The sequence below is a fragment of the Myodes glareolus genome, chromosome 19, assembly GCF_982192425.1.
Source record: "Myodes glareolus chromosome 19, mMyoGla1.1, whole genome shotgun sequence".
Lineage (NCBI taxonomy): Eukaryota > Metazoa > Chordata > Mammalia > Rodentia > Cricetidae > Myodes > Myodes glareolus.
In genome coordinates this window covers 62,484,575-62,493,549 of record NC_142044.1, presented here as the reverse complement: position 1 = coordinate 62,493,549, position 8,975 = coordinate 62,484,575, and positions in this window count along the sequence as shown.

The window sequence follows — 8,975 nt, the reverse complement described above, 5'->3', positions numbered from 1 at the left end:
CTGGTGGGTGCTACACCATGTCATCTTCCCGTCCTCGTGGCTTGCAAACCATCCCCTATAGCTGCAGAGCACTAGACCAGAAGTCAAGGATCGTCATCACCAAAGCTGCTGTTCTAAAAGCTGAATCACTACAAACCTCAGTCTTCCTCACCTGTGTATTAGGTTGTGCTAAGCCAGGTGGTCCCATCAGCTACTTCCCCCTGAACGCTCTGCAGTCCATGCATGTCTGGCCTATCCCTTCTTCCCCTAGTTGATGTCATCATTGAAGACATTACAAGAGCCAGAACAGGGTGATGCTAACAGTTTTATTTAAGTTTGCCAGCCTTCATGTCCCTGCCTCTTCCTAAGTGGGCTGAAGGAAGTCTGCAGCCTCCTAACTTTTCTCTTAGCCTATTATTGCCTTAAGCTTGATGTATTACATCATTTCCTGTTAGAACTGCCCAGGCCTTCAAGTGGCCATTCCTTTCTGGAAAGCAGTTTGGCTTGCGTCTCATCTCTTTCCCTTCAAAGCTAAGACCAAAGGATCCATCCACATTCTCGCCAGGGTCCAGTCAGTTTGCTCTTGGGCTCTGTTCTTGGGAGTTTGAAACTCCCAGGTACACCTTGGTCCCTGGGCCAGTGTGAGCTGACTGGAGAAACATCCCAGGACTGCATGGGCCATGCCGATGCCCAGAGGCAGCCCTTCGCCATGGCTCTCCTACCCGATCCTCTGCATTGAACAGCTGCAGCCCACAGCTCTACTGTGCCCACCCCCAATGAGGGCCCAGCTCCAACTGAAACGGTTTGGGGATGAGTGTGTGGGTGCAGTTATTGATACTCCAGGGAACCCAGTTTCTGGGACTTCAAGGAAGGCCTTGGCTAAAAACCTCCTTGATCCTGGCTGGGGCAAAACACTTGATATCTCAGTGTGCAACAGCTGCTCATAAAGTGAGTGACCTCACTCCTAACTCAAGAACAATGGGCAAGTGTTCACCTTCCCATGAAGAAAGACACCACTCACTGCTGCACTTCCTTTGCAGGCCGTCCCAAAACTGTGGACTGAGCTTTTTCTCAGGGCTGCAGTGGTTTTATTTTCTTTTCCTATTTCTAGCTTTTTTTTTTTTACCCCCACAAATAGTATGTTTTATTTCCATTACCAAAAAAAAAAAAAGTTAAAAAAAGAAAGGCTCAGCAGCAAATTCTAGATGACCTCCTCCCCCAGATCCCTTCCTCCTTCCCCAGATGCTCTCCTCCCCTACATGCCCTCCTCCCCCTAGATGCTCTCCTCCCCCAGATGGTCTCCTCCCCCTAGGTTCTCTCCTCCCCCAGATGCTCTCCTCCCCTATATGCTCTCCTCCCCCAGATGGTCTCCTCCCCTACATCCTCTCCTCCCCCAGATGCCCTCCTCCCCCAGATGGTCTCCTCCCCCAGATCCCCTCCTCCCCCTAGATCCTCTCCTCTCCCAGATGCTCTCCTCCCCCAGATCCCCTCCTCCCACTAGGTTCTCTCCTTCCCCAGATGCCCTCCTCCCCCTAGATTCTCTCCTCCCCCAGATGCTCTCCTCCCCCTAGATGCTCTCCTCCCTCTAGATCCCCTCCTCCCCCAGATAATTCTCCTTCCTCTAGACACCCTCCTCCCTCTCTGAGGTACTTCAAGTATATAATCTCTTAAAAGACACAAGTTCATGGTAAGTACTTTTTGGCAAGTCTGTGATTTTAGGAATAAACCTTTTTTTAAAATTTTCTAATTAAAGGCAAACAGGCCAGGCAGTGATGGCACACACCTTTAATCCCAGCACTTGGGAGGCAGGTGGATCCCTGAGTTCAAGGCCAGCCTGGTCTACAAATTCCAGGACAGACTGAGCTGTTAAACATAGAAACCCTGTCACAAAAGAGAAAAGAAAGAAATTTGGTCTTAAGAGCGTTAAGATTTTTGTTTGTAGGGTTTTTTTTTTTTACTTCTTTTTTGAAACAGGAGGCTTTCCTCAACTTTGAAATCCTGCCTCTGCCTCACCAGAGTGAGACTTCCAGTTAAGATACACACAGTTAAGTTGAAGTGATGGCATGCATGAGTGAGTGTTTCAAGTGTGGTGCAGAGAACTTTTTCTCTCCTAAACTACTTGCAAATGGGTCGCCAGCTTGTTGCTCCACCATCTCAGATACTATAGTGCTTACTTCCCACAAACAAGGACACTTTGATAAATATACCAAGACTCCATCTAAATCAGGAGTTAATACTGAGCAAGCCCCCTTCCCCCAGGCCCGGCTTAGGTCATGCACTATAGTACTAGCCAGTTAGGTTAAAGCAGGAAGATCATTTGATCCTGAAAGTTTGAAGCCAGCCTGAGCAACATACTAGACTAATGTCCTGAATAAACAAGCCTGCAGGATGGCTCACTTGCCACCAAGCCTCATGACCTGAGTTCAATCCCTAGAACTCTGGTAGCAGAGGAGACTGATTCCTGCAGATTGTCTCTGACCTCTCTACAACAACATAACTAAGTTAGCTAATTAATTATTTAATCAATAATAAAATGTTTTTGAAGGTCTACTAAAAGAAACGATGAGAAGAGGTGTTCCTAGTTTGAGAGGAGGGGACACTGGGAGCAGTCATCTAGTTTAAAAACATGACTAGAGTCTGGCAGTGGTGGTACACACCTTAATCCCAGCACTTGGGAAGCAGAGGCAGGCAGATCTCTGAGGACAACCTAGTCTACAAGCAAGTTCCAGGACAGTCAGGACTGTTACACAGAGAAACCCTGTCTCGAAAAGCAAAAAACAAAAAACAAAAACAAAAAACAAAACAAAACAAAACAAAAAACCCCAGTGTCTAGAAAGTTGATAAAATGGCTCAGTGGGTAAAAGTGCTTATTGTGCTCAGCACCCAGGTTTACAGTGCAAGGAGAGAACCAACCTCTGAACATTCCCCTCTGACTACCACACACACCACAGGTATAGCCACGCTGATAATAAAAGCAAGCAGAAGGCTGGGAGTAGAGTGCAGGTGGTAAGCGCCCAGCAGGCGTGGATGAGGCCTTGCGAGTGCATCTAGCATCAGTAGATCTGAGCGTGGTACTGCACACACAGAATCCCAGCACTCCAGCACTGGAGGCAGGAGGCTGGTCGAGGCCTGCCTAGGATAGACACTGTCTCAAAAACAAAGGTTCAGCTAGAGAAGGCCCAGGAGGGTCCACTTGAATAAGGGGTATATATATATATATTTCTGTAAGAACAATTAAATAAACGGCCATGAATTTGAAAGAGAGCATAGGAAGTCTAGGAGGAAGGAAAGGGAAGGAGGAAATGATGTAATTATAGTCTCAAAAAATAAAAGATAAAAAAAATGCAAGGAAGTAGATGAGTGGAAAGGAGGCCTAGTAAGTGGCGTAGACCAAGGACTCGACACTCAAAGCTGAGGAAGTTTAGGGAACAGAGTCTGGTCTTTGTAAGAAGGCCAGCATAGACACCAGAGCAGGTCAGCAGAGCTGGTGATCACACACACACACGCGCACACACACACACACGCGCACGCACGCACGCACGCGCGCACGCGCACAAGCTTAGTCACTGGGAGGAGAGCCATAAAGGGCCTGAGACTAGAAGGCTCAGAGGCAGCTCTTAGGAAACAGCAGACAAGGAAGGTGTATGGCAATGGGAGGACCAGGCCTGAGGGGAGTACAAAACATGGCAGCCGTGTTCACAGTTTGCCTGACAGGCACTGCCTGAGCCTTTGATTTCATACCTTGTGAATAGGAAAAGTGATAAAGACGGGGAGAAATCACCAAAGATACAGACTAAGGACTTCCCAAGGTCTTTACAGGAAGCTGAAGCTGGTAGAGGGTGGGGGCTAGGAGTCTCTGGCACCCAACTGCTGGGGAAATGGTTTTAGTGAGTGGGGCTGCTTCTCTCACCTAGCTTCAGGACTAGAAGAGTAGACTTAATCCAGGGTACGTGTTGCTGAGGAGAGAACTAAGGAGGCAGGTGAAGGGCCAGTGGAGGTGACCTCTCCTTCCCAGATAATAAAGAAGAGCAAACACACACACCACTTATGATAGGCCACGCACAACCTCAGCTGTGCACGTGGCTACATGGCTAACCTTAGATGCAATCTCTTTATGTGGGTGATCCTGTTACCCTGGTTTGATAAAGACTGGAACACGAAAGGTTAAAGCCTGTCTGTAGAAGAGCTGTGATTTAAGCCCAGACTTTCTGACTCCAGAGAACATCGAGACTACAACCGATAGCACTCAGGAGGGTGAGGCAGGAGGATGGAGAGTTCCAAGCCAGCCTGAACTATAAAACCAAAGCCAGACCCTGCCCTGGGGTTGGAGAGATGGATCAGTGGAGAAGATTGAACGAGGCTCTTCCAGAAGACCAACTTTGGTACCCACACTGGATGGTTCACAACCACCTGTAACTCTGGCTCTAGAGGGATCTGCTATCTCTGGCCTCTCCGGGCATCACACTGATGTGCAATCCTTCCCCCTACACACATACACATAATAACTAATATACATATATATACTTACATATTAATATATATATGAGAAAAATGGTCTCAAAAAACAAAATAAGGAAACAACAGAAGGGAAGCAACCTTAAAGCTAAGGCAGTACTGAGACTACATATATACACACACACATGTCTACATATAGAGATATATACATATGCATACATATATATACACATGCATACATGTATACACACACACACACACACACATATGTGGGTTGTCACTCAGTGGTAGGACACTTGCTTAGAAACAATGCCTTGAGCTTGATCCCTAATACTAAAAGGTGAAGGAGGGAAGAGAAGAAAACTTGGGTTGGGCTCCTGAAGCAAGCGGAGGATGGCCGAGGTGTGAAGGGGTGGTGAACCAGAGGATGTCATTTTCCCAGCTCATGCTGCTGACATGAGACAGAGGTGAAAACTGTGAGAGGAAACCCAGCGGTGAAGTGGCAAGTGCGTGGGCAGGAAGAAGGCAACTAGTCTTACGGTGCAAGAGCCATCAAGAAATTAAATTTCAGTCCTTGCCTCGTGGAAGCCAAGCAGGTGGCAGGGACTGTTGGAATAGGGTGTTTCTCTAAGGTAGGAGACTCCTTGGAGTACATTTATTTCTTATCTGTTGTAGGAGGCCACTTGTTTGTTCCCGGCCTCTCAGCCCCAAAACTCACACAAAAACTGTATTAATTACAATTCTGCTTGGCCTATTAGCTTATGCATATTTCTAGCTCACTCTTACATCTAGTTTAACCCAGTTCTATTAATCTGTGTATCGCCCGTGGCTGTGGCTTACTGGTAAGGCAAGGTTCCTGCTCATCTGTTCCCAGAGGCAGCTACATGGCATCTCCTGACTGTGCCTTCTTTCTCCAAGCATTCAGTTTAGTGTTCCCCGCCTACCTCTGTTCGGCCCTCACCAGCCGGCTTTCTTTATTCATTAATGGTAATCACAGCAAGGGAGGATCCCATATTACTTACCTTTCTTTTTTTGAAGACAAGATCTCACTATGTAGCCCAGGCTGACCACGAATTCATGACAATCTCCTTGCTCCTGCTGTGGCCTCTCCAGACCTCAAAGTGTAGGGCCACCGCACCAGGCTCCCATTCTCTAAGCAACAATAAAACAGTACCTTTCTTGGCAATGGAGAAAATGCTACCAGTAGATGGTGCAACGGAAGCAGCTTCATGGTTTGCGGGGCTGCACTGCCACCCTGTGGTTATACGCAGAAATACAGGTTTTGGACAAAGCACAGGGAGCATGAACAGAAGAAACTTGTCCCTGTCCATCTCACTGGGCTGGAACTATCCCTGACAGTTCTCTACCAGCCTTGCATCACAGAAGACACATTTCCTGCAGCCAGTCTCAATGTAGACGAGGCTGTAAAATCAGTTGGACAACCCTCGTGAGGTCAGGACATTCTGCAGGTGAACTTCCATGCCATAACTATCCTTTCATCTCTTTTCTTCTCCCTTCTTTTCTTCCTCTTCTTCCTCCTCCTCCTTCCTCCTCCTCTTCCCCCCCTCCTCCTCCTTCCTCCTCTTCTTCTCCTCCTCCTTCTTTTTCTTCTTTTTAATCCAGTTCTGATACATCTGCAACAGATGCTCACTAGGCACCCAGTACGTGGGAAGCACTGGGCAGTCATAAGTGATCACTGAACATGAGCAGCATTGTAGGCCAGGGTGCAATGAAAGCCCCAGCACAGCCACCAAATCTGTCCCTCTGCCTTCCCCTCCCAAGTGTCCTCACGCTCTCAGCTTTCTGGAAACCGTAAGACAGTAATGCCTTCGGGTGCATCTAAGCTGTTGCATATGCCATGATTCATTTCCATCCCGAGGATGTACCGTTTGTTTACTCAGTCAAAATGGAAGAATAACTGAATCGTTGCCAGTTTTTGGGTTATTAGAACTAAAACTGGAGTTGGGGATATAGTTCATGTGGTAGGACACTTGCCTAAAATGCACAAAGCCTGACCTGGGTTCAGTTCCCAGTTCTGCATAAAGCAAGATCTGGTGGCAAGCACCTGTAATTCTAGAACTTGAGAGATGGAGGCAGGAAGGTTAGGAGTTTTAAAGTCACCCTTAGCTTCATAGTGAGTTTGAGGCTAGCCTGGATCATATGAGACCTTGTCCCAAAATGAAAAGTAGCTGGAGAGACAACTCAGCAGTTATAAGAACACACTGTTCTTGCAGAGGATTGAGTTTGGTAACTCCAGCTCCAATGGATGCTCTCTCTCTCTCTCCCTCCTCTCTCCTCTCTCTCCTCTCTCTCTCTCTCTCTCTCTCTCTCTCTCTCTCTCTCTCTCGGGAGAGGGGGAGGTGTGGGGTACAGCTTCTGTGAGAACATAATTTCTTTTTCTCTAGGATATCCAGCATTGCAACTGCTGGGTTGAATAGTAAGTGCCTTAAAAAAAAAAAAAATCCCCCGGAGCTGGGTTGTGAGCTGCATGGCATGGGTGCTGGGAAGAAACTCAGATCCTCTGCAAGAGCAATAAAAGTTCTTAACCTCTTAACCACTTCTCTTGAGCCCTCTAAATGGCCATGTAGAGTAACAGACAACACACCAATCAGTCTCATAGTACAGAGGTTCTGAGTTTGAGGTCTAATTTGATTTTGTAAGAGACTGAATCTCGCTCCCCCCATCACCAGTGATTTAGAGGGGGCCCATTGCTGCACACGTTCAACAGCACTCAGTTTATCAATACCTACATATATGTACACATACATTCATACACATATATACATACATATTAGCCATATTTCATGCCTGCTTTAAGTTGGATCTCCCCAATGTTTGATGAGCTAATTTGCCATGACATCTGGATTGACCTTGCTCCTAATATCTGGCCTCCCTTCACCTCTGAAGTGCTGGATTTACAGCTCAGGCTAGCCTAGAACTTTCTGTGGAGTTCAGGATAGCATCAAACTCTGGCAGTTCTCCCAAATTAGCCTCCTGAATACTTTGATTCATTACCAGCATGAGTTACACTGGGCTAAAATTTTATTTTTTTTAATTCAAGATTAAATTCAAGGCATCACACATGCTAGGCAACCCTAAAATTAATTTTAATTGACAGATAAATTATATAATGACATCTATATATATTGTAGAACAAAATCACAAAACCTCTAGTCTCAACCTAGGCATACTAGGCAAGTGTCTACCACCAAACTATGTGTCCAGTGGCTCCGTTTTTCTTAGTTTACCACTTGGTGTTTAATTAAAATTTTAATTATTTTACTTTTAATTATTGTGTACATGTGTACATCTGTGTGTGGGTATGTGCAGGAGTGCAGTGCCCACAGAGGCCTGAAGAGGGCATCAGATCTATGGGACATGGGTGTTCAGGGTCCTCTGGAGCAGCAGGAAATGCTGGTAGCTGCTGAACCAGCTCTTCAGCAGCACCCCCACCCCCATTACTGTTTTTATTCCTCAAACCTCCTGGGTGGTGGTACTTAATGTTCCTGCAATGTCTTTCTTGTAAGTGGTACTTAGATCTAGAACTCCCTATGATTCTGATTTAAGTGCTACTTAAAATACTTTATTGGTAGTATTGTCTACTTCTACCTGGAGGCACATAATGTCACACTGCTTCTGTTAACAAGTCACTAGTGAAGGCTGTCATCACCTGCCTTCATACAGCACAGGTTTTCACATCAGGGATACATTAACACTGCAATCCCTTCATCCCTTATTGGAATATTTCTACACAGAAATGCTGTTCACGTTCCTGGAAATGAAGTTAGGGTAGAAAGGAAGGTTGAAATGCTGTTTTCCTGTCCACATGAGAGTGGCTGGTTGCTAGGTTTCTCTAAAGATGACTGGTAAGATCATGAATGGGTTAGCTAGCGAGGGTCTGCTCTGGAGCCCGATGACTACCAGGACCACACAGACACACATGGTAGCGAAGTGGAAGCTGGTCCTCTTTCCTCCACACTTGTGCCGGGCTAGTGCTGAGCAACTATAAGCTACACTGCAAACCCTAAGATTATTTTTAAATTGACAGACATACTCAAACACACATACAAAAGAACAATGAACAAGAACAATCACACACCACTGTGGCTGAGGGTGCAGCTCAGTTGGCAGAGAGCTTTCCCAGTACATGGTGGAGGCAGGGGGACCAGGAGATGGAGGCCAACCTAAGGCAACTTAGCTAGCGAGTCGGAGATCAGCTTGGATGCCACGAGTCCCTGTCTCCAAAGTAAACAAACAAACACGTATTTAAGATTAAAAACCAGGGTGCTGGAGCAACACTTGTTCTCAGAGAGGACTCAGGTTTGGTTCCCAGCACCTACGCGGTAACTCACAACTCCTCTAACTCCAGTTCCAGTATGTCCTGTGTCCTCTACTGACCTCCACTGGCACCAAGTGTGACACACACATACACACACGCACGCACGCAGGCAAAACATTCATGCACAAACTAAATTTAAAAAAAAAATCAGGCACGATGTCATAATTCCAGCATTTGTGAGGTTGATGCAGGAAGACGATTA